This window comes from Etheostoma cragini, chromosome 18 (assembly GCF_013103735.1).
Source record: "Etheostoma cragini isolate CJK2018 chromosome 18, CSU_Ecrag_1.0, whole genome shotgun sequence".
Lineage (NCBI taxonomy): Eukaryota > Metazoa > Chordata > Actinopteri > Perciformes > Percidae > Etheostoma > Etheostoma cragini.
Genome location: NC_048424.1, coordinates 13627269 through 13645103, shown reverse-complemented (window position 1 = coordinate 13645103; position 17835 = coordinate 13627269). Strand labels below are relative to the sequence as shown.

The 17835-nt window shown below is 41.6% G+C and overlaps 1 protein-coding gene across 24 annotated transcripts in view; it reads right to left on the bottom strand.

The window, feature by feature from the left end:
* The window catches only part of epb41l2 (erythrocyte membrane protein band 4.1 like 2), a 45568-nt gene extending 32327 nt beyond the window's left edge, over positions 1-13241 (bottom strand). For 20 of the 24 annotated variants that reach the window (XM_034900656.1, XM_034900664.1, XM_034900676.1 and 17 more), the window contains exon 1: positions 11756-11983. The gene's annotated coding sequence lies outside the window, so the exon portion shown is untranslated. Of the gene's footprint in view, positions 1-1871; positions 2125-4425; positions 4673-11755; positions 11985-12999 lie in introns of those variants that run through there. The other 4 variants (XM_034900657.1, XM_034900674.1, XM_034900658.1 and 1 more) reach the window with 4 other exon arrangements.
* Between the last annotated feature and the right edge of the window lie 4594 nt (positions 13242-17835).

Sequence of the window (17835 nt, the reverse complement as noted above, 5' to 3'; positions counted from 1 at the left end):
GGGGGATAGAAAGAAGTGTATGTAGGTGTGCGCAAATGTCAGGGAGGCAATATTATATTACATTACCGGTATGTGTGTTTGAGCAGATAACAAAAAAAACTTGAATACAACTGACTTATATGTTATCAAGAGGGAATCCCAGTGACATAGCAGAGAAGTCCTTCGGTTTCTATTAAACCATAACAGAATAAAAATTGAAATCAGGTCACAAATATTTTTTTTAGCCAGTGTGGCTGTAATGATGTAGGGCACTATCTGTCCGTCTCAACAATCCATCTGGATGGATTATCCTGAAATATGCAACAGTCCCTTCTGATGGCCGGAGGATGAATCGTAGCGACTTTGGGGATCCCCTCCTTTCCATCTAGCGCCACCAGCAGGTCAACGTTTTCACTTAATGAAGTTTCTTTACATCTACACAATGTTGAATGGACATGCATGGCTCAGAAAGGATGAATGCTATTGAATCTGCTGAGTTTAGCCCATGTTGAACCACCTTGTTGGCACTGACCCAAGTGGAGCTGTAACACAGTGTTTAAATGTGCAATACTTAGATACATTTTTTAGATAAATACTTTACTGTATTTTTGACTCTGTGCATGAGACGATAGATTTGGGTCATCGCCAATTTCTTCCTGCATTTGTCCAGCCCTGAAGTCAAGCCATCAAACCAGGTCTGCTAGTACCTTCTTAGTGCAGTTCCCACTCCTCTAAGACACTGTTTCTCAATGAACTAGCTAGCAGAGCATCTGTGTGTGAGTTGGCATCAGAGTGCGGCTTTTTGCAAGATGTTCGTCACGGTCTCTCTCGGTCTCTCTCTCTCCCTCTCCCTCCCTCCCTCTCTCTCCCTCTCTCCCTTTCAAAGCCCTCCAATCCACTCGCATTATCTCCCCCTAAACCCTGGCTCTGCCTCTCTTCTTCCCACAGTCTACATAAACAATACCAGTGCCATTAGTACTTTCTTCTTCTTCATACATATACATATGCACACACAGAATGGTTAGTGGCAGTAAAATCATCTGCATAGCACCTAATGAAAGTCAGTGTTAGGGGGGCTGACAGTCATCACAGTCCAGTATTCTTGAACACGAGAGCAGGGTTTTGTTTTTTTAATGAGGTTAAACATGCTTTCAGCAGAACTGCGTCATAAACTTATGTCCCTTATGAAAGGGGTTGGACCATTTCCAGACATTATGTGTTTTCTTGTTTCATCATGAAAGTATCTCTTCATTTGCCTAGAGGCGAGCACTAACCCATCTATCGTGTTGTTTTCTCCGACTATTTCACAGTCAATTAGCAGCGTTCAAGTAACCCTGGTTGTCCAAACAGGCAGGAGAAAAGCCTGCAGATTCATGATGAAAACTCAGACACAGCTACTCCTGCCAGTTGATTCAGACGAGGGATTTCTGTGTTTGGCTACATGCTCTTTCTCTCTCTCTCTCCATCTGTTTCTCTCACTTAGTGTATCTCTTTTCCTCATCTTCTCATTATGCATAAGCTTACATACAGTATATTCCGGCAACTTGCTCTTGAAAGCAGCTTATCAGTATTTATTTTAGTTTTAGTTGGTATTACTTTAATCTTATTATTTGCTTAACTCAATCAGATTAGAATATGATGTTTTCGTGACACAAATTCCACCTGCTGTTAAGAATCCATTAAACAGCTGCTGCATATGATCGTCACATCAAAGATGAAAAAGTAAGTTATACAGGAATTTCCAATGACTTAATCTTTACCTCAGCAAACTGCTCCTTCAGCCTTTACTGCTGTACGACACACACAAGATACTAAATCCAGCCGTCTAACACTTGTTACGTTTCTTCAAATGAATGGTTGAATGAAGTGATGGACACAACTAATGACCTTACCTATCGTTGCTTCTGTTGCCCTCTTGTTTAACTGTGACTTTCCTTTTTGCCTCTTCTCTTTACTTCTTCTCGCCTCCCGTTTTCCTGCTTTTTGTCCCCACTTTCTTTTACTCTTTTTGTCTTGCCTGTGCCTGTCTTTTCTTTCACTTCCCACCTCTTAGCAAATGTCTGCCCTACAAACCGTCATTGCCATTTTCTCTCTTCCATCCTCTCTCTCTCGGAGCACAGCGTCTGCTTCCCTCGGGACTATCGCTCAGAGAAACAGGGCTGAGAACGAGATGGTGGGGGGGTGAGAGAGAGGGCAGAGCACAGGCAAACAGAGTGCTGGAGGAAGAGAGATGGAGAGAGGTGAAAGAGGGGTGGAGGAAGTAGAAAGGACAGAGAGAGAGAGAGAGAGAGACCACACCCAGTGTGCATGCCTCCTGTGGCAGATTACTAATGGATACTAGCATGGACTATCCAGAATGCCTCAGGGCATCTCTACCACACTGAGCTGACGTTACCTCACGTTCTTGACCTGCAATATTTCTTAATTACATCTTCTAAGGAAAGAAAATATTACTAAAAATAAAAAAATCAATTAAACAGAGACCTTTCAGATAATAACACCAGGGAAGAAACACCCTATTACACAAATACAAACACTTAAGCTCTCTCCCTTACAACTTTATTGCTGTCTGGGTTTTAGGGGTTGTCGTCAGAGTAACAAAAACTTCCTCCCTTGGCCTGTGGCCCAGAGATAAAAGTTTATGGAAGGACAGACACAAGACTAGGTGCAAGAAAAGGAGAGAAAAGACAGAGTTAGCTTACCGGCGTTAGTGGTTTTTGCATTTGTGCTCAGATACTATCTGATGAAGCAGATATGACAACTCGCAGTCTCATGAAACGAAAACGCACTCTAAGGGGCAGAATGGGGGCAGAGAGGGGAGGAACTGGTTTCCACGGCAACGACATTCATGGCCTACAACAATAAATCCCCATGGAGACAAGAGATTACCACAGCAAAAATACAGATTAGTGGACCAGCGTGGAAGTGACAATGGAGACTATTACCGTGCCTAAACGCATTTCATACCACATCAGATTTACAGCAGATATTACATGCTGCTGGACCTACAGGAACTGCAGCAGCTACTTTCCCCTCCCTCCTCTCACCCTTGCTGATGCACCACACCGGGGAACAGGATGCTTAGCTTACAGCAGGACTGTAAATGATACTTATATCCGTCCCCTCTATGTCACGCGTGTAAGCCGCAGTTGCTCCATGTTCTGTGTCGAGCCATTTCGTTGTTCACTGTGAATTCTCAAGACACCATCAAACCAAGCTGCTCAGCTTCCAACACTGGATCCTCCTTGAGAACAATTAAGCGAGTAAGTTGCAACAACAATAAACATCGCAACCCTCCAATTCACTGGACGACGTACCAGAGGGAGGGTTTGATAAACTATTCACGAAGCCAAAGGGCAGAGAACAACAAAAACATCCCGCTTGTTTAGATTCTGGAGAGATGCCATTTCCAACCACATAGCTATTCATTCAACACAAACCTGTAAATGGCTTGATCAAATTTGAGAAGTGGGCAGTGATTAAGACATCTGAAACCAGGCTAACCAACGTTGTGTGTGAAAGTAGCAACAGGTGTTTTACACCATAACATACACATCTTTCCAAGGGATTTGTGTACACATGTGCATATACAGTAGTTTCACCCTCATGTCACACACACACACACACACACACACACACACACACACACACACACACACACACACACACAGTATATTAAACTTCAATCTTTTAACTAGCAGCAGCAGTACTTCAGGGGTGTAGGCTACATGTAAAACATGGTTGAAAGAAGCAAAATGGCCCCTGTATCCCGGAAGCTGCACTGTTTGCTGTCAGTGTGGATATTACTAACTGCAGTTTGTTTGTGTCACGGCTGTGTGTTAAACAGTTAGGCCCCTATCCAGCGCCCATGTCGTTTAAATAGCAAATGCACCTGCTCCCATCTCTGCGCCCACGGGCGTGCTGGTCTTCCAGGGAAGACCAGCTATTCAAGGAGCAGAAGTGATCGCGCCATTGACCAACAAAAAACAGGTCTAAAGTCAATAGCGCAACATTCCATTGTTCTATTGACAGTGCGTTAGTAAAATGCGCCTAGCCTTGTGCACAGCATACACACTCTATGCTTGTTACACACACACACACCATCCACACCGCCATCATAAAAGCAATGTGCCATGTTACAAACACAAAGGGAATGGGAGATGACACTCTGATTGGTTTATTGCATGTTACACCCAAAACCCAACTATCAATTAATGAAGACACTAAGTACAACCCTTTTGAACCATGCACCCAGTACACGGACCCTTTTTTCTGCCGTCAAACTAGCAAAAGTGGATTTAGACACGCCCTAAACGCAGTCGGCCAGTCGCTTCATGCTGTGAGCTCGGCTGGTTAGGGACGATACAGACCTCAGTGTTTTAATTGAGCTAAAAGTGTTGTTTTTGACAGCTGGTGAACACTAAGGGCAAAAGAGTTCCAACAAACATCGGAAATCGACGTGCCATCCTTCAGCCGAGACTAATGAATTGAAACGCCAATCCAGCGGATCGCACAGGGACATCCCGAATGCTGAACGAGCACCACGGTCCGACAGCTGACAGTTACTGACTCCCAGTTTGGTTTTGAAAGTGAAGTATCCTAATCTGAGCTGTTCATTTGTATGATCTGTCCATCTATCACGCAAGGACACATGCACATATACCAAACACACATGTAGGCACACACACGGTGTGAAAAATGTGAACATACTTGTCCCTTTACAGTGCACTCTGACCCTCAAACTGCGGATTACACAAAGGATAATCCCTGTGTGTATGTTTGTGTGTCTGTCTGCCTGCCTGCCTGTCTATCTATCCATTCATCCCTTCGTCTTCCTCTCAGTCTCTGTCCATCTCTCCCTGCTACACCTGATAAACACTTTGCCGCCTTCAAAGAATACGTGTACTGACACGAACTATGTCACTTCGCTGCCTTCAGTTTGAGCTAAGCTTAAATGACTGGTCAGCTCAGAAGGTGTGTTTAAATGACCAATACTATGTCATTACTTTTGTTACCGTATTATTACCGTCAGCTCATAGCTGCTATTGTCAGCTGCGAAACCATATGGCTGAACCATAGACCGTTAATATATACGGTCTATGGGCAGAACCAATTGAGTTTTACTCTTCAACAACACCAAGACGCTGCATTTATCTCTATGCTACTATAAGTAATATTCATCACTTTTATGATATGTATGGATGATATGTTTTGCGATTTCGCTAATGCTTTTATTGCAAAGTGGAACCAAATTCTATCAATAAACTTGGCAATGTTGGTAAAAACTGTGAAACACATTTGTGGGAAGTGTTGGATGAAAAAAAGTAATGTACTAGCAATTAGCCTACAACAACTAGATTAAATAATACCAAGATATTTTTATGAACTCTATCTTCTAGCGATATAAGTCTCTTTCTTTCTTTGTGTGTGTGTGTGTGTGTGTAATGGGTAAGCTCATAACGACTATTGTTAGCTGCTAAACTCCCCTATTCAACGATTAAAGCAGTCAGGCGCAAGAGCCCTGTCTGTGTGAATGATTGTGTGAGAGCAAGAGAGTGCGTGTGCGTGTGTGTGTGTGTGTGTGTGTGTGTGTGTGAGAAAGTATGGGTGGGTCCCACAAGTGCACATGAGAAGAGATACAGTTTGCAGTGTGTGTGTGTGTGTGTGTGGGGGGGGGGGGAGATGTAGTGAAAAAGATGGGAAAAAAGAGAGGAAGAAAGCAGGCATTATCTGGGAGGAGAGAAAGAGGGAACAAGTGAAAGAGAAAGAAAGACAGCGCAACTTGTGGTGAAAAAAAAAAGCTTGACGTGGTCTCTCCAGAGAGTAGCAGTGGGTGTGGTGTTACTATGGCAACGTAAGTCCCATAGAGGGTTGTAACAACAGGTGCTTAGGCAAAACAAATGCAATCATAGCCAGCGATGCTCACTGTTACAGCTGCCTGGTGAAGCCAGTCTATACACACGAAGTAAACATCCTACTCCTCTGGCACAGATAGATGGGGAGCTTTCAAAATCTGTTAATAAACAAGCAATATCCAGACTAATATCACTAATAGGACACAACAACTAAACAGGTGGCAGCACATCCCACAGTTAAGGGCACATATTTAATAATTAGTAATTAGGCATTGGGATCCGTTTGATTCAGCTCTGCAGCTGATTGATGGATCGATTGCATCTTATATTAGCTTCCCAGCGATTAATCAGAGAAGCACGTCACGATGTCAGGAGAAATGTCAGAAGACACACACACACACACACACACGCACACACACACGCACACACACATGCACACACACGCACACACCATTTTCTAACTACTAACCTTAACCCCGTTGTCTAAGATTAGCCATTCCCCTTGTGAATACCATCAAATGTCCTCATTTAGTGAACATCATCCTGTTTTTCTCAATTACTGTGAGGACACGTCGCCTCTAAAGTCCGGACCCTCGCACGTCATTATCTGAAATATGTTGCAGCAACCAGCTTTGGTCAATGACATGACCAGACAGATTATTTAGGCGCATAGTATCAGTTAATCCCAGACACATGACCCCTGACCCCTAACCAGGAAACAGGAAGTGTGGCAAAGAGGGCAACTTCAAACCCGACATCCCCCTGTTTTGCTCGGTTAATCTCTATCTTTGTCTTCAATGCTAATTTTTAGCCACACATACATCACAGTATCTCATTAAGAACCTGTCAACATAAAAAAACAGGAAGTGACAGAGTGCAAAACATCCGTACAATCATGTGTTCTCTCTGAATATTTGTGGGTAAGGAACACACACACACACACACACACACACACACACACACACACACACAGAACCCAAGTTACACCTCCCTCTCCTAGTTAACTAACGTCTGTCATTTAATAGGTATTATCTTTAATAGGTATTCTCTATTCTTTGACCTGTGGGGTAAAACTGTCTATTGACCCTGCTTTCTGCCCCCCCCCCCGCATTCACAGACACATTCCCAGATGTTTTACAAACTCCAGAGCTGCTCAAAGGCTACTAATGACAACATGTTAGATGGTCTGCACTCCATCTCAACCCTGTTGCCCCAGACACTCCTCTCACTTCCGTTTCCTCCCCTCATCCCTTCTACTTTATCGCTCTGCGCCGATATCCCACCTCCTCCCGTCCCGACTCGTGTGACAGCCCGAATGTATGAACCAACGAATGAATAGTCAACACACGGTGAATGAAGTTAACGCATGAATGGTTAAATGAAAGAAATTATTAAAAAAGGATCCCTCAGTCACCAATCAGTAAACGACTACATTTAAAATGTGTCACTGTGTTCTATCATTTTATCGGCAAACTGATTGATCGATTTAAACAGTTATTGGAAGCCGTCTTTAGTCTTTTTTTTCCTGCAGATATAAACCTGCGTGCCAACATTTCCTCCTGTTGCTCACAAAGACGTGGCCTTTAAAAGATGAAGGCTGCACCCCGTCCTGCCATGCTCTGCCTCTCTCCGGGAGAATGTGACCCTATGCTGATTAATCTGTTTTTAACTGTATTTGGCCCACTGCCAAAGCCACGGGCCCACACTCTCCCTCTGTTTTTTATTCTATCGCTTCTTTCAGAGCTGGTCACTTGCTGGTGAAGGCAGTCAGCCCTCTCTTTATGCAGCCTTCTCTGATGTAAAAGGTTACCCTTCAACACAAGGATTTTCTATTCTCCTCTAATAGGCCTTCTTGTTAAACTAGACAAATAGACTAATCTCCTCAAACATACTAAACTCTATTCTGTTTAATTAGATTAAGCTCGTTAGCACAACACAGTTAGGATAACATCTATTCTCAACTTTAAAGGCTACAATAAAGTGTTTTGCCATCTACATTCTAGTAATCACATTTACTTTTTTGAGGCATTTAGCCCAAAAGTACCCAGAGAAACTACACTCCCTCCCTCTCCCTTTGTGTCCCCTCCATCACACACGTTCTCTACATCTCTATCCCCCTTTCACTCTGCCCACCCTCATCCTCTCTCCCCCGCCGTTCTTCCCTCACTGTCTCTGTGGTTGGAATAAGCCGAACATTGCAGTGCAGTTTCCATTCAGCCGTGCCGCTCGGATCTTCTCTGCATGAATGCCCGTCGGGTGGTGGCCGCTGGCCGAGCGGCTCTGGAAGCTGGAGGCTAACACCCGCCGGTCACGGCCGACTGCTACACTGTAAAATATGTCCCCCTTTAGTAATTGTTGTGAGGTGAAAATGAATGCTTTGAAATTTGATTTGGACTTACAGTGTTAAGGCACCTTGATAGACAAGAAGATGAAGATAATAATCCACACTGTAATCAATCTCGTTCAGAAGGAAACGTGTGCCAGCCTCAAGGAGAATTAAGTTTCTCTATATGCTTCTTTTCTAAAAACAGTCAGTACTCAATCCCATGTGACAGAGGGGCTATCGCTGTGTCTGAGTTGATGTGACATGTGTTGCTCCTGTTGAACCGACTGGGTCAGGATGAAAACACAAACACACACAACATGCACACACGAACACACACACGACAGAGTACATGCACACACTCGAACACACACACACACACACACACACACACGTTCCCAAAGCCTTTCCGAATGGTTAAGCAATATCTCTCACTCTCTGTCGCTCTCACTCAGTCTCTCGTTCTCCTCTTGTGTCCAACTCTTCTAACTTCCTCTCTGCTGTCCGTATTCCCACCTTTATCCTTTTCTTTCTCTAGTTTCCTGTTTTTGTCTCCCTGTGTCTGTCCAACCTGCCCTTGCACCCATTCGAGAGTGAGAAACAAAAACAAGTACAGAGTACTGTATGTGCATTATTGAGTTTTCCTTAAACCAATGCGGCAGTGTGACAACAAATCAAAGTTTTCAATTTTGAACATAAAAGAAGCATGACTCAGTTGTACTGTCCCCTTAGTTGTTTCTTCCACAGCGCAAGCTGGATACCTACAGGAGACAAATTATAATAGCCGACGCCTGTTTCCAAGATTTTACCAATTCTTCTGATTCAATTTCTAGAGCTCTGACACCTACGTTTTGTGATAATGGAAAGAACCAAGCCAATGTAAATACATATAAAATATTTCCATAAAATACACGGATGCCAAAATGACCAAAAACTACAAGGTTTTGCCCAACAAATGCGGTATTGAGAGGGAGGAGGAAAAAAAAAAAAATCATGCACACATAGCTAACCCAGACTTAGTTCCAGCTTCCTTTAATGAGCAGATTCTCCCACCAGAACACCCAATTAAGGCTTCTCATTAGTGGGTTAGACAGAGCGGCCACTGTTCTGCACGTCCTGAGACTCTGAGATTGGACATGGCGCTGATGCTTATAGATAGACTGTACACACAGTGACAGACATGCTCACTTCTGGATTTCCCTAATAACTCACCAAACCAAGAGTCCTTCCTGCTTACGCTATGTTGAATATTGAATATTTGTTTCATATCTATTTTCATGACGGCTGTTTTGTGTATCCTCATCTTGACCACCCAAATTTCCCTAATTGAGATTTTAAAAACGTTTACCTTGAACCGAGTAGAAAATGTTCCTATGCATATTATTTTATACGCATCATGATAACTTTAACCTACATTAGGTGGATTTTCTTGTTCTTGATTCCAAACGCCCCTACATGTGTCACTGTGCTAAACAACCTGAACACCTGTAACACAATATCACTGCAGAAAATAATACCTTTGTGAAGCATGCAATGTTCAACTGCTGTTACGACTTTGCAGAGAGGGCGCCTGGCACTCTTTCATTAATGTACTGTAGCTGGCTGGCTGTTTGGCTAGATGGATGGATGATGACTCTGTTATGTAACTTGTTCATTTCCGCAGGGTTTGCACTGGGCTCTTAGAGAGGTTTAGGTGGTAAAAATAAAGATGAGTTATCATGGAGCGGAAAAAATCAGTTATGTGTATATATTTTTTTTATATTAATTTTTCACAAAAAACAACCCAATGCAATGACATCAATAAAGTATTAATAGACATGTTCCTAGTTCCAAAGTCCCACATCCATCACCACTGCAGATGACATTGTCCCTGCCCTGATGTCCTCCATTTCTGTCTAACCTACCTTCCTTTCCCTCAGAGGAGGCGCCAGAGCCGAGTTGTGCTGATTAAAATAATGAGTAATTGGACACACGCTGCATTAAATCTGACTATGGCAGCATACATACGTTGATTTAGTTCCTCAAAATTGAATCATTTTGATGTAATAGATATGTTTGCCAATTGCCAAGGACTTCTGACACGTCATCACAATCCAAGCTCAGTCCAGTGTGTCTGTCAGACCGCTTATTTGCCTGTGAACTATTAGAAAACATGTCATCTGTCAAGCAAAGCATGACTTCTGATACTCTTTCTGGAAAATACATATACACACGTTAAGTACACACAGTTCTGTCTGCAGACAAATAGAGGTAAGAGTATGACAGAAACTGTGGAGGTGCAAAGGTAGACATATCAAAATTGAAACAATTCTTAACTAGATTATAAAATCCATACTTTCCTGCAGAACTGTTCCACACATGGTATGGTTAAGGGTTAACATCATCTTCTAGTTACATGGTCGAATTAGAGCCAATTTTAGCCACTTATCAAGTAAAACAGGTTTAGAAATTAAATACCAATTTTTCTGGATTATAGTCAAACTAAAGGCTTTACCACATCGGGTTTGGCTCTGATAAATTGGTATGGGATGTGCTCAACCTTTTTAGTATCTTTGAAATAATCAATAAGGTACACAACAGACTAAATGTTAATGGGTAACACCATTCCACAAATACTGTTAATTCCTAATTCGGGTGGATGCTCTGAATATCTCGGTTGCCACTGTCCCACCAGGGACATAAACCCTTTGGAATTCAGTAGCCAAATGGGACTGTCTTTCCTAGACATCTGTGTGGACCACTTTCCAGAAACAAAAATGAAACGACTGCCTTTATAACAGTAAAACGTGTCCCAGTGTTGCTAACGTTACTGCTAAAACAGGAAGCGCAGCGTTTACACAAGGACACGGACACACGACAACGACAGAAAAACGTCTTTTAAATTAAATATTGTAGTTGTTCTCAAAAGCTTGATAACTTCAAAACAACCAGCTATTAACGTTACTTGTTACCTCAGCGTTTCATGAGTTGTCCCACAAAAACTATGACGGATGTCTGAACGGTCAAACGTAGCGAGTGCGTTAGCATGATTAGAAGAAGAAACCGCCAACGTTAACTCGCCGTTAACGTGACATAGCGGTAGGATTCACCTAGTTACACCAGGAAATACACACACCAACACCAACAGCAACGTACCGGGGTCTATTCATTAAGAAAATGGATATTACGTAAAAATTTAATTTACGGTGGTTTTACCTAATCTAACGTTAAGTGTCCCCACGAAACCTCTCATGCTAACCACATAAAACCCATCCGGGCGAGATGAAGCGGGACATGAAAGTAACATTAGTTTAGAATCAAAAGTAGTTTAGATGATGCAAAGAAGATAGTCGCCATGAAAAGCCTTATATCGAAGGTATGACTGCGACTCCACATAACAGATTTAATTGGGCAGTGTGCGGTTTGCGTGACCATTTCGAAAACTGCTTCAGGTTACTGGGGTTTTTAGTGCAGGTTGTGCACCTAACGTAACACCTAGCAACACACGGCAACAAAATCGACATTAAAAACGCTAGATACCCAAAAGGCATTGGAGCCGCAGTCGCCAATGTATAGCGTTAAATCACGTGATTTAAAAGGTGGTGAAATCAAACGTTACCTGTTATGATTTTCAACGATGAGTGTGGGAAACTTTTCCAAAACGTGGCCTCTCACTGTGTTCTCCTCCAAAAAATACCGTAAGTCCCACTCTCTCAGCCTCCAAAATCTCCACTACACACCGAAAATCTGGCTAGGGCTCAAAGCAGACCCGCCCCATACAGTGAAAAACATCTTTTAGCGGTCTCTCATTGGCACAGATATGTCACTGTGTTAAATCCTGAGATGTGATTGGTGGCCCGCACTGTCCATTCGCGTAGGGAGGGACGTTCGGTGCAGATGTGGCAGTGCTAACGTGGCAGCTCCCTCTAGAGGACAAATAGCATCACTGCAATATGGTGATCATTGTTTTTATTTTATTTTTTCTAAAAAATTTAAATTCAGAATTTTTAGATCACGGTTGTTCCAATTGAAAAGGTGAATAAACTTTTTTATTTTTAGTTTAGTTTTTAATGGAAAATTTGTGTATCTTTGCCCTTTTTTCGAGCTTTTTTCAACTTCACTTATATAATTTATAGATAGAAGTTGATGAAACTCATCTCCTTTGCTTTGACTTTGCTAACCATTTTTTTCTCAGCCAGTTCAGAAATAAAAATAAAAAGCAAATAGACACATTTACGGATAATGTACAACCCTTGCATTTGAGAACCAATGCAGTTCAGTAATATGAATATTGATAATTGGTGTTTTGTAAATCACAGCACAGGTGGGTTTTATTTTCTGAGCACCAAGGAAAATATATGTACAAAGTATAAAATTGTTAAAAAAATAGCAACTGATAATCATCTGTTAAAAATTCACACTTAAAATCTTTGATGATGATGGACACAATCATTGATTATTTGATTGTGTTGATATACTTGTTCGACACTCAGTTACTCTCTTTCTTCAACATATTCTCTCTATCTCTCTCTCTCACACACACACACACACACACACACACACACACACACACACACACACACACACATTAACTACTGTATACACCAACACCCTCAGATTACAGAAGCTCAAGTAATTGGCTTATAGCGTAAGGCAACGTGAAGATTTCACATCTACAAAGAGGAGGAGTTAACAACCACATAAGAACAACATCAATGTATAGAAATACAAACAACTATAAGAGATAGTTGAGTAAGTTTAATAGGCTACTAATAATCGTAATTAAAATATGTTATCACAAAAACTGTCAATAGCAGAAATAATCCATTTTGCAGCATGTAGGGTGTGTTTTAGTGAACTCACCATTAGTAGAGTAGCATGGATCCAGCAGAGCAGCACAGCAGGCCAGTAGAGTGTGCACACACAAACAGAGGAATGGAGAACAGAAAATCAGACATTTCTTTAAACTTCAGGAACATTTACATGTTTATTTTCTAATAAAATTAGATTATTTCTAAGATGCATCCGCTACGGTTACATTCTTCAGAATTAGTTGCATTTCATTCAATAACATTACACAGATACAAAAGATTGTAGGATGTTACAGTTACACAATCCCTACATTAGGAAGAGAAAAAAATGACACAGCTGATTCCTGTCCACCCGTGACTCTGAGCATCCAGACGAGTCATGAGGAAAAAAGACAACACGCAGCAGATCTCCTCTCTGGTGTGACAGCAAATAGTCTGCTATCAGTCTAATTCTATCGACATAACATCCACATGTTTGGAGAATGACAGGATCACACCCACACTGGAACATGTAGTCAAACAAACAATACAGGGCTGAGTGAATTAAGGACTCCTCCCTCTGTTGTGTCCCTGAAGACTTTCACCCTTTGGCCTCACCAGTCCATGAATTGAATTGCAATTTACTGAGGAGGAGGATGCACACAGAACAGCTTGACCTTTATCAGTCTCAGTTTGGATCATAATGAAATCAACACAGGGGGCCTAGAGGGTAAAAGCACACTGAAAATGTGAAACCATTTTCTAAAGCAAAACCTGAGAGAACACACAGTCAACGAGTTTCTGATGGTTTACTGAGTTCTCCTGCTTTTTTATTTTACCATCCATTCATAAGATATGACATTTAGAGCACTGACAAGGTTACAACTAAGACACTAGGGACGAAAATACATGGCTACTCTTGCATGTTGATCCAGAGTTCTACTGGAATAAAAAAAAAAGGCAATAAAGTCCAAAAAGTGTACCTGCTTGTCAGAGGTCCCATATTGCAGAAATAGTTCACACACTGAGATTAAGCTTTGACTCCACACCTAATCAGCCTGACCTTATCTTTTACCTAAGGTATCTCTCTGTCTCTCTCTCTCTCTCTCTCTCTCTCTGTCTCTCTCTAAGTCTCTCTCTCTGTCTCTCTCTAAGTCTCTCTCTCTCTCTCTCTCACTCGCCTATGCTAAGTCTAAGCACACACAGCAGTTACCTCTTTGCCTTATGCTGAACGCTTAGCCACACAGTGTGGAACTGATCGACTTGCAGATTCCTGGCTGTAAATCAACAGATCATGCGAGTGTCGACAAGCATAACACAAGAAAAACAGTGTCCTACAATGTGAGCTACAGTAGGCTAGCTGTGCGGTTTTTCATGCAGGCATGGCAGAAGCCAGTGCAGATTCTCTGGAGGATTAGTGGCGAGCCCTTCTGAGCGGGAATTACCCTGACAGCCATCTGGACACCAAAACATTGCCCACTGGACCAACTATAGTCCTGCCAAGACTCCATGCTGATGGAGCGGTCGCATTTTGCTCAGTCATTCTTCTGCCCTGACCTGAGAACAGCAAAATCATTCAAACCTGCACCCTGGTTTAAGAAACTTTCCATTCAGTGGGTACATAGTAATTGAACGCCTGCTTAATTCTTTGTAATATTGTACGTTGATTGTAGTGAATAAGTGACTTATTTCATTTAAAGTTCAATATGTTTACATGTAGCACTCTTTCAAAGATTATAGTTAAGTTATTCCTGATTGGAATATAAATAGTACTTCATCAATAGTCTGAGCTTTATGATGTGAGATCTTAGAGATTGGTGTGTATTGTTCATAGATTTTAAGGCTACAGTGGTTTGCAATTAGGATACCAAAATTGTAGTGTTTTATATTCACTGTCTCCCGTTTTTAGCTTTTAAGCAGTGTTCAATGCATGTATTTTCCTTGTCATTAAAGCTTCTCTGTCCTATTAGCTAAAGAGTAGTCTTTAGTGTAGTATTGTAGTATAAGTGAACACACAGCCTGAACATTCCATGTGCTCCATAAGAACTCAGCACACTTCATTAAAGTGCAATTAGACTACTCTTCTATACATGAATACTACCACATCATCCCAGCCCATAGGCCAGTTCACTTGAATGAAGTCTATTTTGTATTTAATTTATCAAGTTAAAGTTATTTATAAAGTTTATAAGTTATTTACTAAGTTAAGTTGAAGGTGTGGCAAAGTGATTTCCAAAAGTTTCTTTATACTCTGGGCCAATAATACCCATCCAAACCACAAGATGTAGAAGCAAATAACACATAAATGTTGTTATGTAATATGTTCCGCAATGCTGGCGGGAAACGTAATCTTGTTTAACAGAAATAGACCAAAACTCTTACCACATACTTTACCATAACCACCATGTGTGGTGAACAGTGAAGTTTAGTAATTTTTCTGCTATTCGCTGTCAATAAACATCAAAACTGCAAACTAAGTGGTATTTTGTATAATCCTATGGATACAGCCAATGTCTGCGCTATTTTCTGAACTCAGTTATAAAATTGTCATACTGCATTGTTGCCTGCAGTATGCTTTGATACAAAGACATATACACAAACACCCACCATGAAGACCAGTACTCACTGTTAACCCCTGCTAAATACATAAACTAGTACAACACACACGCCAAACATGAACGTTACCTGACAACCAATAGATAATCAGCTGCAACAAGCTGCTCGATTGGACTGAGCATTTCCTTGTAGGAGTCCACTTATCTTGCTCGCCCTATCTTTGTGTGTGTGTCACACAATTACCAAGACACTGAACAAGTGCTCTCTCTCTCTCTTTCTCTCTCTCTCTCTCTCTCTAACCACCAGCTCCCGTCTCCCCTCTCTTTCTTCCTCTTACTTGTCTTTGTGGTGTTAGTTGTAACTCTAAACTGCCGATCAGGTGTCAACTGAGGAAGCGAGAGAAGGAATGTATTAAAGTGAAACAACCTGATGGACAGGAACATAAAGAATGCAGTACATTGAGAGAAGAGAAGTCAATGAATGTATCGAGAGAGCTTTTTGCAGAGTGCACCGATGGGTGGCATCGCTACCTTATCAGGCAGGAGGACAGGGTATTAGAATTTAAATTGACACTAAAAACATACGTTAAATTTGTTACAATGTTGTTCTTTCACACGTATCAATGGGTGTACGTTTTGGTGCATACAGTAGTGTCGCTGTGTGGGGGCGCGTGTGTGTGTGTGTGTCTGTGTGTGTTGAGTACACAGTCATAGGTGTGTCTTGCCTTAAGAAAGATAAAAGACACTCAGAAGTTTGTGTTTGTTTTGGATAATAACATGTGTGGGTGTGAACTGCCTAGCACCTCACACCCACACACAGTACTATAAACTGCCTCTCACAAGGGCTCAATTGTCATGTGTTCCACGTTAATTAATTAGAAAATTGCATGTGAGCATCGTAGTCTGAACCATAATGCACATTGCAAATAAATGAAGCACTAACTCAAAAGGAGGGAGTAACTTTGTGAGCCGTACTTGCTGTACAGATTGTGTCCTGGTACTGATCTCATACCACTATATGTTTTGTATGGTATTTGCAATTGTGTAAAGTTGATCTCTAATTGGAAAACGTAATGAAGATTTATCACACTTTCTTTCTGTTTCTTCACATAACATTTTAGCTCAATTTTCCAAAAGCCCTGTGCAGTGGTGAAGAAGAGTAGCCTCTCTGACAGCCTATAATGACCCCTTAGAGACCACTAGGGGACAGCAGCTCCTCTTTACATTACTAGGGTGAAAAAGAAAAAGGGGGGGGGGGGGGGGGGGGGGGGGGGGGGGGGGGGGGGGTGTCAGATTTCGCTTCCAAAGTAGCTTCAGTATTTGTGACCAAGTGTGGTGAATGTGAAAAAAATAGTGAAGCAGATTATCTTTTAAAAAGATAAATAAAGATTGGTATTAATTTGCCTGTGAGAAGAGCCTTGTCATCCTAAAGTGGTAGACCTCTGGATGTGGCCTTGTATTGTTTTTTTTCATTCTTTTGCACTCTGTACAAAGTCAAACAGTCTAACTGTAGCCTTCCCAGAAAAACAATGGGAGGAATTTTGTGTATTTCATACCAAGAGAGCTGGAAACATGTCTCAGCACAGCTAAATACTATAGCTGATTATGTCATAGGAATGTCCATGTTACTGACTTAAAATGGGATGGAATTAAATCTTAAAGGTACTGTATCTGAAGTCTCTTTTATATAGACCTTAGTGGTCCCCTAATACCGTATCTAAAGTCTCTTTTATATAGACCTTAGCGGTCCCATAATTCTGTATCTGAAGTCTCTTTTAGATAGACCTTAGTGGTCCCCTAATACTGTATCTGAAGTCTCTTTTATATAGACCTTAGCAGTCCCATAATTCTGTATCTGAAGTCTCTTTTAGATAGACCTTAGCAGTCCCATAATTCTGTATCTGAAGTCTCTTTTAGATAGACCTTAGTGGTCCCCTAATACTGTATCTGAAGTCTCTTTTATATAGACCTTAGTGGTCCCCTATTACCATAGCTGAAGTCTCTTTCCCAAAATTCAGCCTTGGTGCAGGATTACAGCCACTAGAGCCAGTCCCACAATGAGTTTTCCTTAGTATGTGCCATTTCTGAATCTGTAGCTTTTGAGCTTTTGAGGAGGAGAGGGTGGGGGCTTATGAGGTCATAAGGGGAAAGTTTCCAGATTGACCCATCTGAGCTTTCATTTTCTCAAAGGCAGAGCAGGATATCCAGGGCTCGGTTTACACCTGTCGCCATTTCTAGTCACTGGGGGAACCTCATGAGTAAAATTGTCATGCCATGGAACCTTTAAGAACATTAATGTTAAATTAAAATGATTACTTTAAAAGGGGTTGACACTTCTTTGGCTGCCTTACATC